Source organism: Triticum dicoccoides, chromosome 7A (assembly GCF_002162155.2).
Source record: "Triticum dicoccoides isolate Atlit2015 ecotype Zavitan chromosome 7A, WEW_v2.0, whole genome shotgun sequence".
Lineage (NCBI taxonomy): Eukaryota > Viridiplantae > Streptophyta > Magnoliopsida > Poales > Poaceae > Triticum > Triticum dicoccoides.
The window spans coordinates 168,082,037-168,091,506 of record NC_041392.1 but is presented as its reverse complement, the minus strand read 5'-3'; positions in this window follow the sequence as shown (position 1 = coordinate 168,091,506).

Here is a 9,470-nt window from a genome sequence, read left to right as displayed (position 1 = left end):
ATCTATATGTGTAGAAGCATTAGCACTGCCTATGTAATTCACAAATTAATAATCAAACATAGTCATGCCCTATGTCAATGTCATTACCTTTGTAGCTTGAAAGGCTGCATACAAAATCACATGTTGTGTATCCATTGATGCCCAGTACAGTCTACAGAGATATATTTGTGCATGTCAGGAGAGATTACCTGAGTTAGTGTCTGCCAATCTCATCAGTGGAATTGGATGACGTCATCACCAGGCAAAAAGGTGCTGATGTTTACCTTTTCTCTAGAAGTAAGAAATCAGTGCCAAGCAGCAATCACATATGAATCTTTCTTTATATTCGGCAGCCATATGTGCTTGCTGTTGTCGCTCTCCTGTGTAAGGGGACCATCCAATGGATCTCCACCACAGGAGATGATAGTACTGGATGGCGGCAGTAATAGAAGGATCCAGAGCAGAGTTTTCATCAGAAACAAGGAGAGAAACAAACTGCAGGGGTTAGTGACCCGTGACCGCCTTGACCTGCAATGGCGAACTCGTAGCCTATGGCGTGGTAGATTTAAGAGGTGAAGAATAATGGACTGTCTGTGGGCGGCCTTGGATCGATCAGGCGGAATAGCACGTGGAGGCCTGGAGAAAAATTCACTGAGGAGGAGGGATGGCGGCGGCTTAGCCAGGTAGATACGAAGAGGAGGGATGGCGGCGGCTCCATTGAGATCGTGGAGGAGGAGAGATGGCATCTCCAATGAGCTCGTGAAGAGATTGGAAGGGTTACGCTACGCACTCTGGACATATATTAAGGAGACGTTTTCTGTGCATATTAGGAAAACACATGAATTAAATCTTGCCTTGTTGTGTAGATTGTGCCACTTGAATCACCACTTATGCAATATTGTGGTCACAGCAATGAGGGAGATTAAAGCCTGAGTACGTGAGAAAGATGAAGGGGTGAACCCAAGGAATTGATTAGCAGCCAGGAAAGGCAAATTTTCTTGGATCCGACTTGCGTACTCCCTTTCCATGCTCCCATCTGTGCTCCCACTTCATCCTACGGCTATCCTTTTTCCTTTTTCTTTTCTAATCTAATCATCTTCCCCCCTGATTTTCAGGGGTGGGACCGGGTCTTATTTTCTTTCAATCAAATCAAGCCATGTAGGCGGGAGCACGGATGGGAGCATGGAAAGGGAGCAAGCAAGTCTCGTCCAATTTTCTTACCCTGCGTTCGGAGAGGAGGAAGATCGGGGATGCCAACCCATTGACTGGGGATGAGGTGCGGAGGGAGGATTCATGTGTTTTTTTCCAGCGTGGTCCAGGGAGGAGGAAGATTGGGACGACGACCTATTGACAGGGGATGAGGTACGGGGGTAGGAGTCCTGGTGTTTTTTTTTCCAGCGTGTAGATTAGTTTGGTATAACAATAGCAGGTGGGACAAATCATGAGGACTTCTCATGACCATCCTATGGTTGTAGATACAACTAATAGGAGATCCAATGGACACTTTTGTTTAGTTTTCAGAATTAACGTGGAGGCTGGGATGGTGCTTTCAATTAGTAAATATAAGATTATAGCATGAACAATAGACAATTATCATGAACAAGGAAATATAATAATAACCATTTTATTATTGCCTCTAGGGCATATTTCCAACAGTCTCCCACTTGCACTAGAGTCAATAATCTAGTTCACATCGCCATCTGATTAACACTCATAGTTCACATCGCCATGTGACTAACACCCAAAGAGTTTACTAGAGTCAATAATCTAGTTTACATCACCATGTGATTAACACCCAAGAGTTTACTGGAGTCAATAATCTAGTTCACATCACCATGTGATTAACACTCAATGAGTTCTAGGGTTTTATCATGTTATGCTTACAAGAGAGGTCTTAGTCAACGGGTCTGCAACATTCAGATCCGTGTGTTCTTCGCAAATCTCTATTTCATATTGTCGATGTTGCTACTATGCTCCACTTGGAGCTATTACAAATGGTTGTTCCACTATACATATTCGGTTTGCTACTCAGAGTCATCCGGATAGGTGTTAAAGCTTGCATCGACGTAACCCTTTACGCCGAACTCTTCATCACCTCCATAATCGAGAAACATTTCCTTATTCCTAAGGACAATTTTGACCGTTGTCCAATGATCCACTCCTGGATCACTCTTATACCCCTTGCTAGACACGTGGAAAGGCACATTGCGATACACAGCATGGCATATCGTATAGAGCTTATGGCTAAGGCATAGGGGATGACTTTCGTCCTTTCTCTTTCTTCTGTCGTGGTCGAGCTTCAAGTCTTAACTTCACACCTTACAACTCAAGCAAGAACTCCTTCTTTGACTGATCCATCTTGAACACCTTCAAGATCATGTCAAGGTATGTGCTCTATGAAAGTCTTATCAGGCGTCTTGATCTATCTCTATAGATCTTGATACCCAACATATAAGCAGTTTTACATAGGTATTCCGTTGAAAAACTACATTCAAACAACCCTTTATGCTTTCCAGAAATTGTACATCATTTCCGATCAACAATATGTCATCCACATATACTTATCAAAATGTTGTAGTGCTCCCACTCACTTTTCTTACAAATACAAGTTTCTTGCAAACTTTGTATAAACCAAAATGCTTTGATCAAAGTGTTTGTTCCAAATCCGAAATGCTTGCTCCAGTCCATAGAAGGATCGCATTTGCATACCTTTTAGCATCCTTAGGATCCCCAAAACCTTCTGGTTGTATCACATACAGCCTTTCCTCATGGAAACTGTCAAGGAAACTTTGTTTTGACATCCATCTGCCAGATTTCGTAAAATGAAAATGCAGCAACTGCTAGCATAATTTGAACAGACTTTAGCATCGGTATGATTGAGAAAGTCTCATCACAGTCAACTCCTTGAACTTGTCGGAAACTTCTTTGAGACAGGTCGAGCTTCATAAATGGTGACATTACCATCAGCGTTTGTCTTCTTCTTAAAGATCCATTTATTCTCAATGGCTTTCCGATCATCGGGCAAGTCCACAAAAGTCCATACTTTGTTCTCATACATGGATCCTATCTCGGATTTCATGGCTTCCAGCCATTTGTTGGAATATGTGCCCACCATCGCTTCTTCATAGCTCATAGCTAGGTTCATCATTGTCGAACAACATGACCTTTAAGATAGGGTTACCACTTAGAAGTTGTCACACCCTTGTCGACCTACGATGTTTGATAGTAATTTGATCTGAAGCTTCATGATCATCATCATTAGCTTTCTCCTCAACTGACGTAAGTTCCACATAAACACTCTCTGGTTGAAGTGAAGGTTCAACAACCTCATCAAGTTCTATCTTCCTCCCACTCAATTATTTCGAGAGAAACTCTTTCTAGAGAAAGGACATTTTCTTAGCGACATACACTTTGCCCTCGAATCTGAGATAGAAGGTATACCCAATCGTCTTGTTTGGGTATTCTATGAAGACACAATTTTCCGCTTTGGGTTCGAGCTTTTCTGGCCGAAGCCTATCGACATAAGCATCGTAGCCCCAAACCTTAAGAAACAACAACTTAGGTTTCTTGCCCAACCATAGTTCATACGGTGTCATCTCCACGGACTTAGATGGTGCCCTATTTAAAGTGAATGTAATTGTCTCTAATGCATAACCCCAAAATGATAGTGGTAGATTGGTAAGAGATATCATAGATCGCACCATATCCAATAGGGTGTGATTACGATGTTCAGACACACCATTACGCTATGGTGTTCCAGGTGGCGTCAACTATGAAACGATTCCACCTTGTCTTTAGTGATTGCCAAACTCATAACTCAGATACTTTCCCCTTCATCAGATCGTAGGAACTTGATCTTCTTGTTTCGATGATTCTCAACTTCACTCTGAAATTGCTTGAACTTTTCAGATGTTTCATACTTATGCTTCATTAAGTAAATATACCCATATCTACTCAATTCATCGGTGAAGGTGAGAAAATAACGATATCCACCGCGCACGTCAACACTCATCGGACCGCACACATCAGCATGTGTGATTTCCAACAAGTCCCTTGCCCGTTCCATTGTTACAAAGAAAACGGGGTTTTAGTCATCTTGCCAATGAAGCATGGTTCGCATGTGTCAAGTGATTCAAAATCAAGTGACTTCAAAAGTCCATCGGCATGGAGGTTCTTCATGCGCTTTACACCAATATGACCTAAGCGGCAGTGCCACAAGAAAGTGGTGCTATCATTATCAACTCTACATCTTTTGGCATCAATGTTATGAACATGTGTATCACTACGACCGAGATTCAATAAACCATTCACATTAGGTGCATGACCATAGAAGGTATTATTCATGTAAACAGAATAACCATTATTCTCTGACTTAAATGAATAATCGTATTGCAATAAACATGATCTAACCATGTTCATGCTCAACGCAGACACCAATGCAAACAACATTTATCTGGGTTCAACAGTAATCCCATAGGTAGAGGGAGCGTGCGATGGTGATCATGTCATCCTTGGAAACACTTCCAACATACATCATCACCTCGCCCTTAGCTAGTCTCCGTTTATTCCATAGCTTTTGTTTCGAGTTACCAATATTAGCAACTGAACCGGTATCTAATACCCATGTGCTACTTGGAGTACTAGTAAGGTATACATCAATAACACATATATCAAATATACTTTTGTTGAAGTTGCCAACCTTCTTATCTACCAAGTATTTGAGGCAGTTCCGCTACCCGTGATTGTTCCCCTAATAGAAGCACTTTGTCTCGGGTTTGGGTTCTTGGGTTTCTTCACTGGAGCGGCAACTGGCTTGCCATTCATGAAGTTTCCCTTCTTGCCCTTGCCCTTCTTTGAAACCAGTGGTCTTGTTAACCATCAACACTTGATGCTCCTTCTTGATTTCTACCTTTACGGCCTTAAGCACGACGAATAGCTCCAGGATCATCTTCCCTTGCATGTTATAGTTCATCACGAAACTCTAGGAGTTTGGTGATAGTGACTGGAGAACTTTCGTCAATCACTCTCTTATCTGGAAGATTAACTCCCACTTGATTCAAGTGATTGAACTACCCAGACATTCTGAGCACATGCTCACTGGCTGAGCTATTCTCCTCCATCTTGTAGGCAAAGGTCTTGTTAGAGGTCTCAACCTCTCAACACGGGCATGAGCCTGAAATACCAATTTTAGCTCTTGGAACATCTCATATGTTCTATGACATTCAAAACGCTTTTGGAGCCTCGACTCTAAGCCGTAAAGCATGGCGCACTAAACTATCAGGTAGTCATCAGAACGTGTCTGCTAGATGTTCACAACATCCACAGTCGATGCCAGAGGGGTTGGCACACCGAGTGGTGCATCAAGGACAAAAGCCTTCTGTGTATCAGTGAGGACAATCCTCAGATTATGGCCCTAGTCTGCACAATTGCTTACAATATCTTTCAACTTAGTCTTTCTCTAGGAACACATTAAAACAAGGAGCTAAAGCGCGAGCTATTAATCCACAACATAATTTGCAAAGACAACTTAGACTATGTTCATGATAATTAAGTTCAATTAATCAAATTATTAATGAACTCCCACGTAGATAGACATCCCTCCATTCATCTAAGTGATACATGATCCGAATCGACTAGGCCGTGTCCGATCATCACGTGAGACAAACTAGTCATCAATGGTGAACATCTCCATGTTGATCGCATCTACTATACGACTCATGTTTGACCTTTCGGTCCCTTGTGTTCCGAGGCCATGTCTGTACATGCTAGGCTCGTAAAGTCAACCTAAGTGTTTCGCATGTGTAAATCTGGCTTACGCCCATTGTATGCGAACGTTAGAATCTATCACACCCTATCATCATGTGGTGCTTCAAAACAACGATCCTTTGCGACGGTGCACAGTTAGGGGAAACACTTCCTTGAAATTTTGTGAGGGATCAACTTATTTATTCTACCGTCGTTCTAAGAAAATAAAATGCAAACATGATAAAAATCACATGCAAATCATAAAGTGACATGATATGGCCAATATCATCTTGCGCCTTTTGATCTCCATCTTTGAGGCGCGGCATGATCACCTTCGTCGCCGGCATGACACTGTCAGGACCCCGACTCGATGTCACATCGATCTAGCTTGTAACACCTCATATCACTTTGCGGCCTCACGCACGGTATCCCCACGGGTGTCGCCTTACCTTTGCCCGGGACCGTTTGTGCCTTTTGGCTCACGTATATGATAGTGTCGCTAGCATCCATATGATAAGGAGCCCGGGCTGACATGACTAGTCGTAAATCCAAAGTGGCACAGGCTTACAGGGACAGGCATCCATGACCCAGCTTCGAACGTGTCGGTCATCAGCAAGTGGGTCCGGGCTGTAGCACTGGGCTAGCAGGACTCCGGTAAACCGGGCTGTAGCGGGCTAACAGGACTCCGGTACTCAATGCGTGACATTTCCCCGAAGGGACAGACACAGGAACGAAGAAGGACACATGCCGGCCAGCCTAAGTGTTCCGGAGCAGTAGCAAGCTACCATGGCTCAGTGGAGACACTAGGAGACATTTCCCGGTAAGAGAGGCTACTAAAGATAAACAACTAGATAGTCAGATCCCACACATACCAAGCATTTCAATAACATACACACAATATGCTCGATATGTGCAAATACAACATGGCATCACAACATGACTCTACGACACAAGTACTTTATTTAAGGCTCAGGGAGCCATACATAACATACACATAGGTACGGGTCACACGACCCAGCATTCAAGTCATACAGTCATACAAACCAGCAGCGGAAGTAACTTGTCTGAGTACAGACAACTAGTAAAATAAAAGAGGCTTGGAAAGCCTAGCTATACTACGTGGTCCTTCACAAGCTCAGGATCTCCACCTGGGCCTTAGCCTACTCATTGATGTCAACGTCTACGTAGAACCCATCAGAAGGGGTTGCAGCGTCTTCTGTAAAAATGTAAATTATAGCAACATGAGTACAAAGGTACTCAGCAAGACTTACATCAGATCCTACATACATGCACATTATCAAGAAGGGTTGGTGGAGTTGTTGCAGCAAGCCAGCTTTGAATCTTGGCTAGGCTAACCTACGAGACTCCAACTTGAAATGGTTTTGCGCACACGAGTCCACTACTCACCACTTCAATACACTACCGAGGATCCACCTCCGTCTTCCTACGGAAGAGCCATCCTCGGCACTCACACTTATCTTGAGGCTTTTAGTAGTTTCCATTTACTTGTCTATGAACTGTATAGGCAACCAAGTAGTCCTTTACCGCGGACGTGGCTATTCGAATAGATCATGATAACCCTGCAGGGGTGTACTTCTTCATACATGTTTCCACCACTTAGCGTCTGCACACGACATGTGCTCGGCAGACTTCAAGCGAAAGCCGACGTGGGTGTAGACCATGACCTACCTAAACACCTAAGTCTCTAGTCCAGGTTTATCGCCTATCCAGGTTCCATCCGCAGGGAGTCCGGCCAAGGTTTCCCATACGGCCCCGAACGATGTGAACAGGGTTCCCGAGATACCTAACGGGTATTCGGTACACCCGGCCATGTACCTACCGCATCACAGCCCACCCCTACGGTCAGCGCTGTCCACGGCCTCCAGTAGGCTACAAACACCAGAAACTACTTGCAACTCCTGGACAGAGAGCTAGGGTGAATAAGAAGTCGAGCGGGGTCATATTTCAGGGCCCAATGCATGGTAGTAGCTGTATCTTAAATCACACATACAGATCTCAGTGCTTAAGGTCGGCTTCAATGAAACAACCCACCATGTACTCCTACATGGCCTCTCATCGATACCTTTACCAAATCGTGTTCACCACACCACTCCCATTACCGACATAATCATTTCACTCTAGCCCATCACCCAGATGAACCAGACCTGACACGACTCTAAGCATAGCAGGCATAGCAAGGTAGGAACAACACATACATATGGCTCAATCAACTCCTACACATGCTAGTGGGTTTCATCTAGTTACTGTGGCAATGACAGGTCATGCAGAGGAAATGGGTTCAACTACCATAACACACAGCAGTTTGAAACGCGTTGTCTTAATGCAGTAAAAGAGAGCAGGAGCGAGAACATGGGATTGTATCGATATGATCAAATGGTTGGTTGCTTGCCTGATGGTTCGATGCACTGATACGGTTCTTCGTTAGGGTAATCACGGTACTCCTCGGAGGCAGAACCTGCCGCAAAGAACACCGATACACAACCATCACCAAACAATGTGCAACAATATGATGCATGCATGAAACATGGCAATATGAGTGTGTTGGGCTAATGCAACTAAGACCAGAAGGGTTTGAACCAATTTGAACCAAAGATTCAAATTTCAAACTCATACATGGCCCTTTAAAGTGTTTTACCTTGTTCTGCATTAAACATCAAGTTAACTTGTTTAATCATGCATGAAAATAGTACATATGGATAGATTGGATTTTTCTGATCATTTTCATATATAATTTGTCTGATTTGGAGTTACAGATTAAAAGTTATGAATTTTTGAAGTTTAAATTATATTCTGGAATTTCCTATATTAGATTAAATCCAGAAAATCAATTACTGCGTCAGCCTGACGTCAGTGTGACATCAGCAGGTCAACGGGACACGGTCCGGGTCAAACCTGACAGTGGGTCCCACGTGTCAGTGTGATTAATTAAACTAGAATTAATTTAAACTAATCCTAATTAGTTAACAGGGCTGGGCCCCACCTGTCATTGACTCAGGGGAGTCAACCAGGGCCCACCCGTGGTCAAACCCGGGTCGGCTGCACCGGCGTTTAGCCGCCGGCGAGCCCGACGCGGCGGCGGAAGTGGTTTTTGCCGTTCCGGCAACCAAACGAGCCGCGGAGGCCATCGGATAGGAGCTGAGGACGAGCCGCAGCTCTTGGTGGAGTCTGTTGGGGTCGGGGTGGCCGGAGTTGGCGCCGGCGACGACTTTGGCGGCCACCGGAGTTCGGTCGAAGACGAACTTGACGTTAGAGGGGTCGGTGAGGTGCGGGGAGTAGCTAGTTAGGTGCTACGTGACGCAGTGAGCATGATGGACACCGTGGAGTGGCCGGAGGACGACCGGGAGCACGTCGGCGACGAGCTCCGCGGCGGTGGGTGCGGTTGAGCTCCGGGAGGTCGCTACACGGCTCGGGAGCAAGAAAAGAAGGGAGGGGAAGATGGCTAAGCTCACGGGGAGTTCGACGAAGCCCTTGGTGCGGCCGGGGACGGATCGGAGCGACGACGGCGTTGAAGGGGATCTCCGGCGACGGCGGTTCGGGCGAGGTCGTTGCGGTGGACTCGGGCGTTGCGAGCGCTCGGGGCTCGGCTTGCTCGATGAAGTGGACAACGGCGGAGCTCCTGGACACGACGAGAGGACGCACAGGCGGCGGGGAGCACGGCTACGACGTAGGCACGGCGGCGGTAGCGTCGGCCATGGCTGGGGGGGCGCGAGGGGGAGGAGCTGGAG